This window comes from Podarcis muralis, chromosome 4, assembly GCF_964188315.1.
Source record: "Podarcis muralis chromosome 4, rPodMur119.hap1.1, whole genome shotgun sequence".
Classification (NCBI taxonomy): domain Eukaryota; kingdom Metazoa; phylum Chordata; class Lepidosauria; order Squamata; family Lacertidae; genus Podarcis; species Podarcis muralis.
In genome coordinates this window covers 33,277,903-33,297,460 of record NC_135658.1, presented here as the reverse complement: position 1 = coordinate 33,297,460, position 19,558 = coordinate 33,277,903, and the positions used below count along the sequence as shown (strand labels likewise).

The following is a 19,558-nucleotide window of genomic DNA, read 5'->3' as shown; positions in this document are numbered from 1 at the left end:
CCTTACAGAACAGATGGAGTTTAATACTGACAGACCTATGTATGTGTGGGGTGATAGATAGGACCACCATTTTTTACTTTCACAAGGAAGCAAATTGTCATTACCAAGGATACCTTATTATAGGACTGAAACTCGGGGGACTGAAAGCAATGCTTACTTCAGCTCTTAAGAAAAACCCTGCTGGGTCAAACCAAAGATCCCTCTAGTCCTGCAACTTGCTGACCACAATGGCCAAACAGAATTCCCATTCCTACAGTCCAGAAGGGCAAGGTACTTCTGGGGGATACTGCCGGTCCACCTGGGTGCCAGGCACTGGTGCAAGACTCTCACAAGTGCAGCAAGCTCCCTCTGTTGGTGCCATTGGGATAGTCCCTCCTAATGCAAATATATTTAAGTTGGTGTGTGTGTGATTTTGCAGCAGCTTTGCAGCATGGAGGAAAAAGCTAAACTTCCCTTTCTACAGTCCCAATCTTAAAATCATAGAATTTTAGCATTGGAAGGGACTACAATTGTTCCCTCCCCAGGGCAGCTCTTTGCAATGTTAAAGTGCACATTAGTTCCTTTTATGCAATTAACATTCTATCTATCTTGGCTGTGAGTGAAATGGATTTTCAAAGAATCCAGGATCTGTTTTACACCAGGATACTTCTGTGCAATGTTAGAAGTAGACTTCTGGATAAACTTTTACATATTAAGTTTTCTGGACAGGACCAGAAAAAGTCTGCATTGAGCTTTGCAAACCGCTGGCCTTTCATACATTTTAAGTAATGGTAAACAACAGTGAGACTATTACTCATTTATAAAGGTTAGTTCGTTGAAGTTGACGGTATATTAACCTGGTTGTTGACTATCCCTGAGCTTAAGCAAAGCAAAACAAGACAAGACAACAACAAGCAGAGCAGTACCAATCAAGGCAGGTATCAATGATTGATAGAGGATCATGAGTTCTGTAGACAGAAAGGCAATGCTAGGTATTATGAATAAGCAATTCATTCCACTATAGAAAGTCTTTAAGAAAAGGAGTAAATTCTCACTAAAAAAGCAGGTGCAGAGTAATTTATTCATTCAGACCTTGGATGCAATCTGAGGTACAAATGGATTAATCCTAGTGACAGACATCACACTGAAGTGCTGTATAGCAAAGCAGGTGAGATATTTATGACACTTCCGAAAACCTGACATAATTGGTACCTCAAATAGGGAAACATGAAACATTGCTGTTGCTGTTACTAAGTGTACACATTTGACAATCCAATATTGAATTGGCAAGATGTCCATTTAGCATGCGGGTGATGGTAGAATGGTGGCATAAAGGTCGTATAAAAAATCAGTTTACTATACATGCCATTATTATTATTGTATCTCTGAGTTCCAGCAGCAAGACTGGGAAAGCAGATTACCCTGAAGCAGGGCTTTTTTTCAGCTGGAACTCGCTGACACCTCTCAGGTGGGTGCCATTGCCATTATAAGAGAACAAGGAAGAGAACATGGTGAGCTCTGGCACCTCTTTTTCTAGAAAAATAGCACTGCTCTGCAGTTGCATAACATGTTCTCTATATTCCAAACAGGGTAAGGAGAGCCGCACTAACACTATGAATTTCTGGTCTAGTGTGTCAACGTCAGCTGAACAACATTTATTTATTTATTTATTTATTTATGACAACAACCACTGTTAAAGCAACAAACCAATAATCAAAAACCACCAGCAACAAAACCATATTTTAACACACACACCCCAATTAATAATAAAAATCCACAAAATTGGATTGTGTTGGCAAACACACTATGTAATACCCTGCCCAACAAGGCCTGCCTGAGGCCTATACTGTTGTTCTTTTGACAGCATAAAAACCTGTCTGATCAGGTTGACAGTACAATTCCAAGCCTTCCATGTCTGTCAGTTCTGAAATGGAATTTAGGTTTATGGGTATTTTAGATTGAGCTTCTCAGTTTAAAGCAGGGCTTCTCCCAGATATCTGAAATAATTGGGAGGCACATATGGGAAGAGCTCCTGCTCTATATGGTAAACAAGAAAAAAGTGTTGAACTGCTTAAATGGTCAACATAGACATTTTGAACCGGGCAGTTAGTACCACAGAGTTAGAAGCAGGGCAATATACACGCTGAGATTCATCCCTATGAGGAGATGAGGCACAGCATTCCGCCCTAGTGGCAGCTTCAAAACCATTTGTAAAAGCAGTTCCACACAGAGTGGATATGAGTAATCCAAACAGGAGATTACTAAAGCATGGATTACTTAGGACAAAACCGTATTTGACCACAGCCAGCTCAGCAGCCTGAAATGGTAAAACACACTCCTGCTACTGCCATGCAAGAGTCCAAAATGAGTACAAGGTCCAGGGACACTGCCAGGGTGCAAAACTTTTTTCTTCAAGGGGAGTGTGCTGGCAAAAGCACATTTCCCACTGGTTTAGAGTTGGCCCAACATAATAACTTCTGTCTGGCTGAAATGGAAATGTATGCCAGTCACCCCACAAATGTATTTTCATGAATGTTTTCAGGGAATCTACCACTGGTCCCTGATTTGATGAAAAATAAAACTAAAACTGGGCACTGTCATTATATGTTTAAAAGGACTGGTGACAAGACAGAATTTCAAGGAACCCCACAGGTCAAATCCCATGTGGTAGAGCAGCAGTCACTCAATGCTACTACCCTTTAGCACTGCCCCTGAAGATAGGAGAATCTTTGGCAACGAGATGTCCCCAATTCCCACTAGTCTCAAACAGCTCACAAGTAGTTGATGATCAATAATATCAAATGCCACTGAGAGGTCTAGGAGAATGAGCAAGGTCATATTCCCCTGTCTAACTCTAGATGCAGATCATCGACCAGGACAACTAACGCCATTTGAAGCATGAACTCTGACTGAAATGGGTCTGCTAAAATTATATCGCATTACTGCTCCATTGTTTAATTTCTGAAGGGATAACCTAAACTGTTGACAAGATAATTTCATTAGAGAAGAATTCTCCATGTTTCTTTAATTTTTGTATAGAATAAATCAATTATTACAAGCCTATCAGCACTTTTTTGTTATCCTATTTGTGCTGCAATATAGATAATGATTTGATGGTCAAATGTAATTATTTTCCTACACCGTAAATGACTACAGGACAGCCTTTTAGAGAGTCAAGTGAGCCCATATTACTTCTAGACTGATCTAGATGGAAGCTTTGCAGAAAGATGTACCAATGGATTCAGCAAGGCTTACTCAACACTTAGTAGGATAATAGTCCCAATTTTAGATATAGAGTCATACCTTGGGTTCAGGTTGCGTGTTTTTGGGTTGCACACTGCGCCGAACCCGGAAGTACCAGAACGGGTTACTTCTGGGTTTCGGCGCTCACGCAGAAACACCAAATCACGCTTTGTGCATGCGCAGAAGCACCGAATCGCGACCCCGCGCGTGTGCAGACGTGGCGCTGCGGGTTGTGAATGCTGCAGGTTGCGAACGTGCCTCCTGCACAGATCATGTTCGCAACCCGAGCATCCACTGTATTATGGTTGTTATACAATTAGTGTATAGAGCCCATTCTACAGCACATTTAAACATAGTACTTGGATTCCAACCAACTTATATTAAGCTTCAACTGATTATTGAGTTGAAAATGGATTTCATTAATTAAGCAGCTGATAAAAATTGCAATAATAAAAATAAGAATTGGAGAAGTAGGAGTGAAATCAGAAATCCCTTTCCAGCAACTTAACTAAAGTACTTCTGATAAACATGAGTACTTAAAAAAAAAAAAAAATCTAATTAAGAACATGAAAATACTTGTCTACATGACAGGTCCAATATCCAAGCTTTTAACACAAGATTATTTAAATTAATAGAATAAACTTTGTTGTTTATTGAGGTTAGTAACCATATATTTGATCTACTGTTAAGCAGAGATACCAGTTCATATAATAGTGCTCAAAAGAGCTTCATTGGCTGTTCTGGGTTTGGATGTGGGAAACTTCAAAGCCCTGTACTTTGATGAAACTTATGGGATTGTTTTCAGCAACTTACTGTCTCTCGTAAAAATATGAGGCTATCTAAGATGTACAGGATATAAATGTAATTTGTTTACTAATTAACTCACCTAAAATTACAAAACAATTAAACTAGACTCTGCCTATTAAGAACATGCCTTTTGCCAAAATTGTTGAGCTTTCTTTAGATTTGCAAAACCTAAAGAAAGAAAGAAAGAAAGACATGGGTTGCCTTATGTCTGGATTTTCCTGTACATTCCAGAGATTTCCGCCAAGATTCTGTTTTCAACTACCAAATCTAGGCTATGTCGGGAAATTCTGGATGTATGGCAGCCGTACCTCCTTCACTCCTTGTGTTCTTCAGCCAAGATTGAAAGCATACCATGTTTTTACCTCTGGAGCAATCAAGTGATGTACAGAGCTTATTAGGAACAATGCTGGCAGAACAAAGCATTTTCTTATAGGATAGTGAGAGGGTTCAGACGCCCTTTCCTTGTAGCATGCTTAATCTGCACTGGGCTTTCGATCAGCAGCCAGCACATTAATTAACTGATTAATGAATGGGTTAATTACACCAATTAATTGATTTGTGTATACAGTCCTAATGCAAATAATACAAATGATACCCGATTATTATTAAGTAGGCATGTAACCCTGTTTTACAGATCTATAAACTGAACTAAGTAACTATTGATATGGCAACAGCAAATCAGAGGGCATAAAGTGACAAATCAAATCAGAGCATGAGCTAGGGTTATGATTTAAAAAAAACCCAAGTCAATTACCTCCCCCCCACCCCAGTACACATATTACCCTTAAAAAAAGGAAATAAAACAAAAAATGTAGAAAGGTAAATACAAATAAAACCATTTAATATTCATTTTTATAGCATTAGCTTCCACAGAATTTCTTACTGACAGATACATATTGCATTACCAAATGAAGTGAATACAGAGAGTCTGAAATGTTATACCTTCAGATGATTTTGGACTCCAACTCCCATCAGCCCCAGCCATTTTTAAAATGAAATTATTTCAAAGTAGTTTGCGATGAAATAAAATAAAACAACAATAAAATACAACTAAAAACAATCCTAATAAGATGACAAACCAACAGGCAACAGAGAATAGCAACTGAAAACCGAAAATGTAAGAAACAGCAGCTAGAAGCACAATGAAACAGAAATACCCTGCTCTCAGAATGTTAGAAGGGGTAGAACGAGATACAGTACAGAGTCCATGGAAAGGCGTTCTATATCTCCAGAGTTACAGCCAAGAATATCATGTTTCTTATATAGACCAGTCTGGCTTCCAAGTACGACAGAACATGAAGCAGAGTCCCCTCCGCTTCAGGGGTGGGTGTCCATATCATTTTGGACTCTATCATTTGGACTCTATTATGTCTTTTTAATTTCCAAAAGAAATCCAAAGGACAAATCTAGTTCCCAAGTCAGCAGCTCCCAGCGTCTCCTGGCAAACCTCTTTTAAAACTGAGTGGAGTTTCAAAAGCAGTTTTTGATACAGCACAAAGTTCTGCTAATCTAAAAAGCGTGTGTGGAGGAGGGGAAGGTCCAAAATTCAACTGAATATGGACCTAAAGCCACTGTCTGGATCAGAGTCAACACATTTTGTTTGATATCGCCCGTCACCTTTTGTTGCTTCATCTAGTTTGCAAAATTTGTGATTACATGCCCTCTGGGGGAGTATCAGTTAACAATTGCAATTCCCCCTCCCCCAACCAATAAATCCAAATATATTGGATTTTTAAATGTATATGGGAAGCACGTTTTTCCTATCAGTTGGCCCAAGAAATCTACATTTGCCTACAAATTCTGGATTTCTTCCTTCTTGCAATATAATAATATATGTATACATACATACATATTATTTATGTATACATACATACATATACATGTATACATACATATATACATAATAACATATGTATAATAATATATGTATGTATGTATGTATGTATGTATGTATGTATGTTATGTATTAAAAAACCTGAGACTCCAAGGTGAAATCAATAGCATCAATGAGGAAAAACACAAAACGACTTCGTTTTTATAAATGAGTATATTTTGCCAGTGTATCAGGAATGGAGGGAGGCAACATTAGTATCGGAACATGTAGCAAAAAAGACTTAGCCCCTCCCCGGCCCTGATCTAAATATTGGGATCAAACGATATATACACCATACCCTGAGGGGCATCAGCCACCAGTGACATTGTCAAACACACAAGCTCTGTGCCCTTCACATACCATCCTCTCTTGCGCCGAAAGAGTAAGAATGGCAAAAACAGCTAGTGAGAAAGTGTAACATTACAGGCATACTAGAGCCATCTCCTGCCCTTCCAGCAGCCGAATGCTAATTCATGCTGTTAGTTATGAAATCACCAGCTCAGAAACAATGTTTAATACGCCTTATCAACAGCCCCTTAGTGAATGAATTATTTAACCCTCCCCAAAGAATGAGCTTGACACTCCTGCTCCCGAGCATAACATGGGAACAGGTGCAAGGTTTTTATTTCACTGGCAAAAAAAAAATACAAACAAAATCTTCCATCTCCCTGTACTCTGAAAATTCTGAACCATGTTTGCTGAAACTTTCCAAATAAAAAGAAATCAGCCTAAGGCAGAAATTCAATGAATAGTTAAAATTTGACAATGTTATAAGCCACTGAAAACAGGATGTTATAATAGAGGGTGGTAATTCGAGGAATCTTTATGTATGTCAAAAAAGATTAAATCACAGTTGCTGAAGCACAATCTTATGTAAATACAAGTACTAAGAGATGTTACTATGGTTTTTCATTTAGTTCTTCTTTCGAGGTGCTTCTCTTATCTGTGTAAATCTTCTGAAAACTTTTGTGAACCCCAAAAAAATTCAAGGTAGAGTAGCCAGAGTACTGTTTTCCTGGGAATATATGAAACAAGTCTTTGAGTATTAATGCACCTAGCATCAATTAACTGGAGAGCTGGAATGTTTGCCAAGGGTCATCCAGTCCAACCCTCTGCAATGCGGGAATCACATAGTATGCTGAGGACATGGAGCTCTACATCTCCATAACATCTGAATCAGGAGAGGCTGTGCAAGCTTGGGACTACTATCTTAATGGAATGCTAAATAATAAATGCAATGGGTGGAATGCTATGCTATTATGATCGTTCTGTCAGTGCAATAATTTCTGCTTCCCAGATGGAATGATCTCCCTTCTACTCCTTCTGCTGATTTGGGAGGGTGTGTGTGTGTGTGTGTGTGCGCGCGTATGAGAGAGAGAGAGAGAGGGAGAGAGAGAGAGGGAGAGGGAGAGAGAGAGAGAATCCAGCCTAACGGCTCCCCTGTAAATACTGGGAATTAGGGGTACATTACCATGTGACTATCAACTTAATTCCAGATGAAGATGCATGCAAAGCATTCAGCTGTGCCATTTCATGTCAGTTGCTGCCTCCCATCAGTTGGTCACAATGGTAGCCAGAAGCAGATATGCAGAAGAGACCAGCTGCTGGCTTCCTCCATAGAGCTCTGACTTGGCAATGCTTTCTTTCATTCACTTCAGAATGATGGGATATGAAGTCTTGTCAAGCCAGGCCACAGTGGAGAAAGTTGTTCACCTTCTCCTCTCCAGCATTCTGGTTGGGAAGACATACAGTCAAATAGGAAACAGTGTGTGAATCTCTCACATGCTGCCTTTCTCTGAACCACCTCTGCTTTCTCAATGAATTCACTTGGAAAAGTGGCACAACTGAGGTAAAAAGCAATGGGTATGTGTTATGAGTTTGTGGGCGGGGAAGAAGGCTGTACGCAAGATTCTTCTAACCCCTGGATCCAGCAAGTGTTAAAATATAAGATAGGCTAGCTTCCTGTGTTGAGGTGATAGCCTGGATGATGGGCCATTAAAGGAAAGGCAAGGGGCTCCGTGTGAGATGGCAAATGGATGGGGTCTCTCTCCCTTCAGAAGCAAGCTGGAGAGAAAGTCAGAGCAATGTTTGACAGCAATGTTTGATTTCTGTTTGAATCCAAGGCTACAGCTATGGGAGAAACAGGCCACTTTTGGGGTGCTAATGCTGTGTACCCCTCCATCATAGGTTCATGTTACATATGTATGTGTGTAAATAAACTATATATCATAAAGACATCACAGACTCTGCTGTGCCTCATTTCCAAAGGAAACACAGTAGAACCTCTGGAATCTCACACCACTCAGAGATTCGGGTGGTGGGCAACAATAATGTATTGTTTCAATGTGATGGCCTCTTTATACCACAAAAGTTGAAGCATGTTTCCAAGTCCTATGGGACATACTCTCACTTGCTCACAATTCTCTTTCATCCCATTGACCCTCCTTTTTCTACATTCCTGTTTTGCGTCAAATTGAGCAGCAGTGGGGACGGAGGGGCCTTATGATATGAGTGTTGCGGGGGGAGAAGTCTGACCTCATAAGAAGGCTGATAATGGTCTTCTCCCACTAAGACTACCCTGCCTGTCAAATACACTGGGCACTTTAGTCATAGAAGACTAATAAAAGATTCAGATCTGTTTCAGACGTATACAGAATGCAGGGCTGAAAGAAAGTGTAGTAACATTTGCTTACTGTTTTCTGCTTCTTTGTAATTCCTAAAGCAGAATTTGTATGTCTCTTCAAATAGTAGGACATGCAAGCTGTCCTTGCATCAGGGTCACCTCAGCATACGACAGAAAGGTTTGCACAGAAATTCTGCTTCAGACATTATGTAGGAGAAAGAAAACATTAATCATCCATTATTCCTTTTCCTTTTCTAACCTTCCAACTTATCTTTTCTTCAGTGAGACAATGGCTGCATTTGCACATAATGCTAAACCATAGTTTAGTGGTATGATGATGAGTTTGTGTGAGCCTTGGATTTGCGCAATTTCCCTGCCAGGAGCAAACCTAAACTATAATTTAACCACAGCTTGTAGTTTCATCCAATACCTGAACTGGGATGAATTTTGGTTTACTAGAATCCATTTTTTTACAAACCATGGATAAGACTTAATCAGTTTATCCTGGTTTGCATGTTGCAACAAGCTGAGGTTAGGGGAAACAACAGCAGTGAAAACTTTCAAACTCACAGCCATTCTGGAGGAAGATAAGAAGTGCCACGCAAAGCCGACAACTGCACGTTTGTCCTCATAATGCTAAACCATGGGTTAGTATTACATGTAAATGAGGGCACTTTTTATTCTTGTTTGTGTGAAGCATGAAAACAGCCTCTTGACAAGAACAGGCAAACAGACAATGAGACAAAATCACTGCAATGTATTTTTAAAGCAAGAATGATGCCATGTTTCCTACAGGAGGAAGGGCAGAGATATAATTGCTTGAAAATAAGGAGATGATAAAATATCATATCTCAGACATAATGTATGATCAATTCTGGTCAGGAAGGTGAATCAAGGTTCCCCTTTGGGCCTGAGCCATGTAGCTAATAAAAAAAGACCAACATAGCCAGGGGGATTTCCTGAGGCCATTGCAGACCAACTCATAGGCTACTATATAACTCATTTTCAGGAGCATTTGGGCTGCATTTAACACTATCTCCAGGCCCCTAGAGCTTTTACTACCATATCACAGTTTTACTTAAAACATAGCAAAGAGCTAAAGATCTTCACTTTCTGATCTGAATTTCGAAGAGTCAAATGATTTGACAGGAGAAATAATTCACTTTGCAAGCTATTTCAGTCATTTTCCCTGGTGCCAAAGGCTTCTGTGAAGTTGGAACTGGCTTTATATACTTTTGCCATTTATTCATATTCTATTTGATATTAAAGATTTGTGATCTCTTGACTTGGATGCCCCGACTTTGACCTAAAAGGCCAATACAAGCCAGTCCAATAAGACCTACTGGCTACTGAAGCTGGAGTTTCCATCAGCACAAAAGATCCTATTGTCTGTGTAATCAAAGTTTACTTTAGCTGGGAATATTGTTTGCTAAAGAAAGGTTATTTTAGCTATTCTTGTAGAAGCTACTGATACACACACACACACACACACACACACACACACACACACACTATCTATCTATCTCTAATCTGTATCCACAACACCATCCTTAGCTCATGGCTGTATATATTTGGGAAAGACGAATGAAACAGGTTTATTTCCCTCAAAATAAAACTAATATTTCAGCTAGCTACATAAAAGTTTAAGACATTTCGACTCCTTCTTTCAGTGAATATGTAAAGAAACTGGTGCAAAGAAAGTATTCCCCTGACTTTTATTCAAGATTACAGTTTGTATTTCTTACTTAACTGTGCTTTCATGAACTCTGCAAGAGAGAGTATTGTGGCATCCTAAAGACCAGGCCAATCAATTTATTGTGACATAAGTCTTTAAAATGCTAAACTCTCTTTCCCTCTCTCATTTGTTGCAACAGACCAACACAGCAATTCCTCTGGAAGTTGCCCCTGTAAAGAATGTTAGGTTAAAGGTACACATGCTGTATATTTTACTAAATCATTTGTTTCTGGCAAGTACATATGTGTTGTTTTAATATATAACCTGAAAGCTGACTTGTTATTTTGTGATATCGTGGGGTACAAATCTGCAAGAAATGGCTAATATTTGCTCTCACTTTAACTTCTCTGATATGAAGCACTCTGAACAAACAAACCAAGTTTATCTGTACCATTTGAAGTTTATGTCTATGGAGACCAAACTACATGCATCATTAGAAATCTCCTCCCCACACCCAAAAACAAAACAAAAAACCACATTAACAGCAGAAACAGTTTTCATTAGGAAAGCAGGGTATGGGGAGGGAAACTTGGGAATTTTCCTCCTCTACCATGACCCTGACAAGAATCAACCCCACACTACTATTAACATGGATGGGGGCTGCCTTTGGAGCTAATAGCAGTCTGGGGTCATTTTGAATCAGATTTTGGTTGGGGTGAAAGAGTTAAATCTCCTCCTCCTATATGCTGCAATCACAATAAAAATTGGTTCCTTGAACCTGTTATAAATTAAAGAAAGCTGATGGGCTTCTTAACAACATTTTAGTTTGGCTCCATGTGTCTCATAAATAGTGGGCCCTATGGCTGTGAGTCAGAGTGCAGGATGCTAAAGTGGAATAATATGTTGCTTTCCTGACAGCTTCAGCTCTTTCTTTAATTTTGGTTGCTTAAATCTCAACAGGAAGACTGCCTAAGTTTGGAAACTGGGTGCTGTGGGAGGCATTAGGTAATAAATGGAGTAGCAGTCTCTATACCTACTCTTATAGAAAATTATTTGTTGAATATCACATCACATAACAACTAAAGACAGGAGTCTTTCCCAGCCTTACCTGGAAATTACAGGGTCTGAATTTGGGACTATCTGCATGCAAAAAAAGCTATGGCCCCTCCCAAAATTCTTCTATAGCACATATTACAGTGGAGAGTTAACACTACCATGATCTCCACTGATGGTAGGAACTGGCTAGTTTCACATTTGATATTTGGTGTTTAAATTGCCCTAATATTATGCCTTAATTCAGCACCTAAACACAGAGGGACAGATCTAGCTAATCTGGCACACTGGTAGAAGACAGCACAGTGGCCCCCACTAACACAACACTCTTCTCCTCTCTCCTCCTCCTATATATCCCCCAAATTGGCTCTGCGGGGTCAGAAGAACCCCCCGGAACAGCAGTAGGGTGTGTGTGATTCTGCCTGGAAGGCAGAAATGGTTGCATGGATGGAATGATCAGAAGAGTTGTGACACTGAATTTCTCCCAGAGAAGCACTGCTGTTGGAGATAAAGATGTACGTACATAGCTTGTACAGAACTCTCTTTTTGTCTTTACTTTTAATCTGTTTGACACTAATAGTAACTAAACAGAAAAGGAAGTAGTGTTGGTGTTAATTCTTTTTAATGGTTTTGTGGCAGATCTACAGACAGGTTTGCGCCTCAAACTGCATGTGGGACATACTAAAAAGAAACCTGTAGATTTTTGTTTGTTTGTTTGTTTATTATTCACTCTAAGGTCCCAGATGTGATGAGGTGCTAGTGTCCCCCTCCCTTCAACCAAGCATTTCAACCCAATATTACTTTTCTTTCACAATGTCACATTCCTTTCTGCTTTAGAAAGGAGCAGCAAGAACAGACTCTCCTTGTTTCGAGACCATGAGGAAAAATTACGCTATTTTCACCCATATATAGAGGGTTATTATTTTTGTTCGTAATTATGCATTTTTGTGTTTTTATATTGTAAACTGTCCAGTGATCCTTGAAGGGTGGAATATTAAATTAAAAAGTAAGCAAGTTCCTGCACTGCACTGTTTTGTATTGTTACACTAATGTTGACACTTATCACTTTTCACAAATTGGTGCAGCTAATTTTAGGATCAGACTTGCAGGTCATTTAACCACAGTGTGTATCAACTGCAGCAACTCAAAAAGGAAAAAGAAAAGAAATAAAAAAAGATTAAGTGTTGCATATTTCATGCGGTTAACTTTCATGCTTAATTGATTCACATTTGTAAAGTTTACGTTCCTTGCATAAAAAAGTGTGAAAAGAGAACCAAATAATAGTTACAATTATTACCCACTGAAGGACAGAAATTGGTGAATTCTCATCTTGGAATATTACAAGCCTTTCATTTGTATCTTTTAGCTGTAAAGAGCACCAAAAGAAACACAGCCCTATGGGGGATTTTTGGAAAAGTATTTTCATACATAGAATCATAGAACTGTGAAGTTGGAAGGGACCCCAAGGGTCATCTAGTCCAACCCCCTGCAATGCAGGAATCTCAGCTAAAGCATCCATGATGGACGGTCATCCAACCTCTGCTTAAAAACCTCTAAGGAAGGCGAGCTCACAACCTCACATGGGAGACTGTTCCACTGTCTAACAGTTCTTGCTGTCGGAAAGTTTTTCCTGATGTTTAGTTGGAATCTCCTTTCTTATAACTTGAAGCCATTGGTTCGAGTCCTACCCTCCAGAGAATGGCCGGCGAAAAGAAAAATTGCTCTGTTGAGAGGGGTCTGGATGAGAGTTTGCAGGGCAGCAGTCATGTCTACAGGCAACAAGGAATGTCAAGGCAAGGAGGCAAGTTAAGTCACTGCATGGCACAGCATAGTGGGAGCACTGAATCAGAGCAACCAATTGTAAGGCAAGAGGAGGAGGTGGGGCAGCAGACTAGGGTAAAGTCGTGGGGCAATTTCTTCTGGGAGGCAAGATGTGGTACATAGGGATCAGAATGGATGGCCTAGCTATATAGTCTGGGTTCTGAAACTGGGCCTGATCTGCTGAGACTGCTAGGATTCAAAGAGGTGCTGAGCACCCTGCAAAATAGATCAATCCATCGCAAATACTGGATTTTACTTGAGCATCCTTAGGACCTTATCATCTACAATTCTATGATCAGAGAAATTCATGGCATTCTGCCGGAAGCTGGTTTATGTGTCCAAATCTCAAGTGATAGTTGTTTCAGTGTGTCTCAAAATGCCACTATATAGGGAGTCTTTCTTCTTTAACATCAAGTGCCACAAAGTTACCAGAAACAAGGGCCAATGCTTAGCTTTAGCAGCTGCAAAAATTCTATTTTTGGGGGTTTGGCCTTAGTGCTGTGTGATAAAATAAATGAGGCAGTAAGTAGGGGAGCCAGCAACTGAAGACTCAGGTACATTATGGAAACGAACTTGCAGCTTGGTTAAAGGTTAATTATTTTCTTTCCCCTCAGCTGCCACTGAAATGAATGGCATACTTTCCTTCACTGTCAGGCAGGATGGCTACATGGTCTAATAGCGCTGTTTCCACCTCCGTACCATCTGTCTTATTCCATCTATGGCTGACCTCCATAGGAGAATTCAGGTTCAAAGGTAGCCAGGGATCCCACACTGGGACAAATCACTGGCAGTCAAGAGATAAGTCCCAGTGAAACAAAAGCCGACACAAAAAGACTTACCACAAAAAGGCATGGTGTCAAGATAGCAATAGTCCAGGGTCACGGAAGAGTGTTAATCACAGGTAGGTAAAAGTTAAAACTCAGTGAACCAAAGGCTACCTGTAACAAAAGTGTGCCACCATAAATGAAATCAACTGCTGCCTTAACTAGTTGTGATCTGGGGGAAAACTCTCCACTCCAAACTTCCTCTGAACTAAACCGGCTGCTTAAAGGGGCTGTGCAAGGCTAGAGCCAGGCTTCTAAGAGTCATGGGCAGGAGACCTGCAGTGACAGAATGACATAAGAAGCAGGCATGTGTATACACACCAGGCAAGATGAACACACATATAGCTGGTGAGATACATACAGGCAAACACATTCTCATATACACAAAAGATTCAGATAAATGCACTTTCCCTAATACAATCACATACACGAGCAGATGACTCTGGACCTGACTGCTACTGAAGATGTAGCCCTCCAGATGCTGGGATCCAGTTCCCAACACAGCTAGCTAGTATGACCAGTGATGTTGGCATTTGTAGTCCAGCAAGATCTGAAGGGCCACAGGTTCCCTATACCTGTAAACTGAGCAAAGAAACAATAGACTTTCCCCTCTCCATCATGGACATCTTAAAATAGAGAGTAGACACCTCACTTCTTCTGCTACTGTGCAGGGTGCTCCAAGATCTCTAGCTTTATGAGACATGACTTAGCACCATTACTGACCTGACAATCAACAATGACCTATTTCCACATTTAGACTTTAATTATTGAAGTCTGAGTCTAGAATAAAAAGCAAATACATAAGATAATGAGATAAAAATGGAGCTTTATAGGCCTCCTGGTTTATATAACATTTGAGTCAATGGATTTCCCCCCCCCCAAATATATTTTTCACTTCTGAATAGTAATACTGCATACCCATCCATCAATATGAAAGTGTATTATACGCCTTTTTGATCATTCAGAAATCAAAATGAATGCCCAGTCCCTCCTATACAGCTGATGGCTCTACAGATTTGACAAGTGTGAACAGCTGCAGTCAGTTCTTATTTTAGTAAATAAAAATGAAGCAGGCTTTACTGTACATACTGGAAGCAGATCTGTATACTATAGTGTGCAGACTATTTTGTACAAATATAATGTATTGAAGGCTCATAAAATATAGTGGCCAAGACACCTAGCTGTGAACCAAGAAGTTACCGGTTTATTTCCCCCCCTATCCTAGAACCGGATATAAATAAAACTGGCTAGATGTATCCATTTAACAAGTTACTATCTGTGAGGAGGCCTTAAGCAAGTCTCCTCCAACTTGGTGGTCTGTGTGAGGCAAATAACCCCTGGGTTATTTACTAAGCACTTAAAAAATAAAGTTACTCATGTCAGCCTTCAACTACATGCTACGGATGAACTTCAGTTTCTGTGGTCAGGGACAACACATCCTGGCAGTGTGGCCAACTACTTGTCTGCTCAATTACTACCTTTCCTGGCTAAGAAAGTAGCCAGCATTTAGCAGGAAGGTAATGACAATCTAAGTCCAGAATGTACCTGCCTCCTTGTGGAAGGGGGTGACCACAACCACCCTGGAGGATACAGCTATGAGACTCCTAAAGAAAATCAAAGATTGCTCATCTGACCACAGATACTTTCATCTTGGGCAACATGCTCAAGCCGTTTATTTATTTAGAATAATTTATAAACCACATAAAACAATATATAAGTGGGGTATATAAAACACTGCCCAGGCTTGCGCCCCAGAGGTATATGAAACAATATAATTATCCAAATACCCAGGTAAAATAAAATAGTTAAAATCCTAACTCCACTTACCTGGTAGTAAGCACCATTGAATTATGAGTATACATAGTTAGGATTGCAATTTATGTGTTTGGATAGGCTTGTTGGAACGAAGCTTTCAATAGGCATTCTTGAAGAAATGGATTATCTGAATCCATTTAAATCCAACTCCAGTCCCTGTTTTGGAACAGAAATTGGTTTGTTCTTTCTAATGGATGACATATACTAGCAGAGGGATAGGGGAAGAGCAAACTTGCTAATTCTCCCAGCTTTCCCCCCATAAGCCATTGTCTATGGTATTCTTCTGAACAGGCTTTCCGGTTTCAGATACAACCCTTCTTGGATAGAGATCGCAGGGCACAATTATCCACACCTCAGTCACTTCCAGACTAGACTATTGCAATATGCTGTAGATGGGGTTGACTTTAAAGTCAGTTTGGAAACTTTTGTTAGTACAAAATATCGTTGCAGGTTAATAAGTGGGACCAGTTACAGCAGTAACAACTAAACTGGCTGCTAATCTATTTACAGACTCAATCCAATTCATCTTTACAGACCAAATGGCTGGGAAGCCAGGTATCCTATCTGGCCTTCTAGCACATGAGTCCATATTCATAATAAGAAAGACTTATCTGAGCCTCCCTACCTTCTGAAGTTAGGTGGGTGATAGCCAGGGACAGGGTCTTCTTCGTTGTGGCATCTTATTTATCTTATTTATGGAATGCCCTCCTCAGAGAGTCTTATCTGGCACCACACGGAATTGCTATCTTTTTTTCTTTTTTCTTTTGCATGAGAAGAGTCTATTTAGTTGCCCAGGCAACTAAATGTCACTGAAGCTGGGTTTTAATTGATTGTTTTATTGTTCTGCTGGGTTTTATCACTCTGCCATGCTACATTGCTTTCTATAGTTTTTAATAATGATTTATTTGTTTTATTATTGTTTTAATATATGAGTTGCCCTGGGGAGTTTTTAAAGAAAAGGGCAGCAGACATGTATGCCAAAAAGACAGACAGACAGACAAATACATAAAATATTCTCTCTGCCTTCACATCTATAATGTGAAGAGTTTAACACTGCCCCATCTCTAACCATTGCCCTTGACCCAACCGTACCAGACAACAGTCATGGATCTTGGAGAGAGTTAACCTATAAAATCAGAGCAGAGACTAAAGATCACACACAGTGCCACAGGCACACAAGCGGTTGGAGGAAGACTTCCAAGAGAGAAGTAAAAACACAATACTAAAAGGGAAATAGTAGCAGATAGAGAAATGAAGCAACAGGGTAAGAAATCAAAGAGGAGTTGTGACCACAACAGCAAAAATTCTGAACAAACCTACTGCTACAGCAATCAGAAGAGAACCCAGAAGGTGTGCACCATGCCCTTGAGCGCTGCTTATGTTTCATTGCCAGCAACTCCAGAAGTTTCTGAATGCTGCTATGCATAGATGCAGAACCAATATGTGGGTCTGCATGGACATAATAATGGTATTATTGTGGTGATGTAATATTTCTGAACTGAATCGTTATTCTTCCTATTTTACAAATTTGGAAACAGGAGTATTGCAGTTACTTAAGCTGCTGAAAAAGAGTTTCCTTATGCTACCAACAAGTTTCTTTTGTCTTCTTTCAATCCTGAAATGACATTTTTGTGGAAACTTTTACAATAAAATTAATTCAGTTGTTTTTAAATCATCCAGCTATGTGGAATTGTTTCCAGCTGTTAAGTTTTCCATAATCTTTTTTTCCTTCCTTAAGCATGCTCAGCTAATTAAGAAATGGTTGTGTTTTAAAATGTCAGGTATGACATATATATAGTCATGAAAGAGAAGTAATAGCAGCGGTTCTGCCATGTTTGAAAGCTCTTTTTTAAAATAATAATATATAAATAAATAAATTAGCATTTTCAAATAGCAACTGCCATCTCAATATATATAGTACAAAGTTTTCTGGGATGTTTTTTTTTTTAAAGTACTGCTCACTTTGCTCACAATCTTCAAAATGATATGCATTGTGAAGCTATATCAGTTCTATAATTCTATAACTGCATGATGGAAAACCTACCTAGGATATATGTTTTCATGCTATATTTACATGTTTAAGGAGGAAAATTAGAGAATGAAGTGATAGAAGATCCAAACTGGTTTAAATATGATGCTGGACATGCAACAAAAACTATCTTTTGTGACATGCCCAATATCTATTTAAATCAAGAAACTGGAGCCTATGCATGCAGCATTAGCATGCCAGAGAACCATGGCCCAGGATATGGCATGCTGGTATGCTAATGCTTCACACACAGTAGGGTAGCAACTTATGTATTACCAAAAAGAGGACACAGATTAGCATAAAATTTACATACCAATGTACCAGTATTGATGCAGATTTAGAAAAGATGACTGTAATTGAAATAGAAATACGATATATCGCACCACAGTGGGGAAGACTGTGTGACTGATCATTCCGCTGCCCAGGTAGTAACTGTTGATGGACAACTTCAACACCCTGATTCTCCATTCTTATAGTTCTTATTGACATGAACCACACAGTCAGTCCTTCAAATACAAGGTCTGTTCTCTGTAAGGTAGGACACAAGGTCACCAATGTATAAGGTATCAGCAATCTGTGGCCGGGAATCATGGGGTCTCATTCACCTGCCCCGCCCAATGCAAGCGCCCTCATTGAGGTGACCAGGATGCACCCAGCCAGCAGCAGAGTGCAGGTGCATGGTGGGGTCCGCACCCCCCACTATAGTAATTATTTCTAAATATGCAAATTAGAACATACAAATTTTACACAAATCTTTGTCCTCTTTTAGGGCAGTACATAAGTGGCCATCCTAATTCTGCTTTCCTTTTGCGGAATTCAAGGTAGTATACATATGAATTGTACAGTTGTCTCCCATCCAAGTGCAGATCAGCACCAGACCTGCTTAGCTTCAGCAAGGTCGCTGTATCACAGGGATGGAGAACATGTGGAACTCCAGAAATTGTTGGACTTCAGCTTCCAACAGCCCCAAGCAGCATGTCCAATGCAGGGAAGACAGGAATCATAGTCCAGTGGCATATCCATAGGGTCACAGGTACCCCATCCCTTTGTCACATGCTTTCAGAGCATGTAATGCAACATGTAAAAAAAATGCTGTTTTTAGTGGTTGGAGCTCAGCATCCTTAAAGAAACATCAAAAGTTGTTCACGACCAAAGATATTCAGAAAAGAAAGGTGGCTGAAGCACCAAAAAAAACCAAACAACCCAGTTAGCCAGTGTGGTGTAGTGGTTAAGAGCGGTAGTCACGTAATCTGGGGAACCGGGTTCGTGTCTCCGCTCCTCCACATGCAGCTGCTGGGAGACCTTGGGCCAGTCACACTTCTTTGAAGTCTCTCAGCCCCACTCACTTCACAGAGTGTTTGTTGTGGGGGAGGAAGGGAGAGAATGGAGAATGTTAGCCACTTTGAGACTCCTTAAAGGGAGTGAAAGGCGGGATATCAAATCCAAACTCTTCTTCTTCTTCTTCAGGGATTGCCTCCGCCACGTTCTCTTTGCCTTGCCATTTCAAGAAAAACCACCGGATAATGTGCAAAGGGGATCTTGACACCTGCCCATTCTGTTCCCCCACCACCATCGCAAACAAGACTCAAGAAGTTGGTAGTTAACAACCAGCTGAGAGTACACACTCAATCGCCGGTTAAATAAATAAAAAAGAGCAGATAGCTTCCTGTTTGTGAAGTGGCAGAGAACAAGAAGATGCACATAACTGAATCTCACAATGGTACCAAGGAATGACTATGAAAATGTAGCCAGCCCAGACTGAACCAATTACAAACCTAGGAAAACAACAGGAAGCCTTACACTGTCTGGCAAGCTC

The 19,558-nt window shown here is 40.0% G+C and overlaps 1 protein-coding gene across 6 annotated transcripts in view; it reads right to left on the bottom strand.

The window, feature by feature from the left end:
* Positions 1-19,558, bottom strand: part of ZBTB20 (zinc finger and BTB domain containing 20) — a 471,737-nt gene that overhangs the window by 95,932 nt on the left and 356,247 nt on the right. The window lies entirely within an intron of this gene.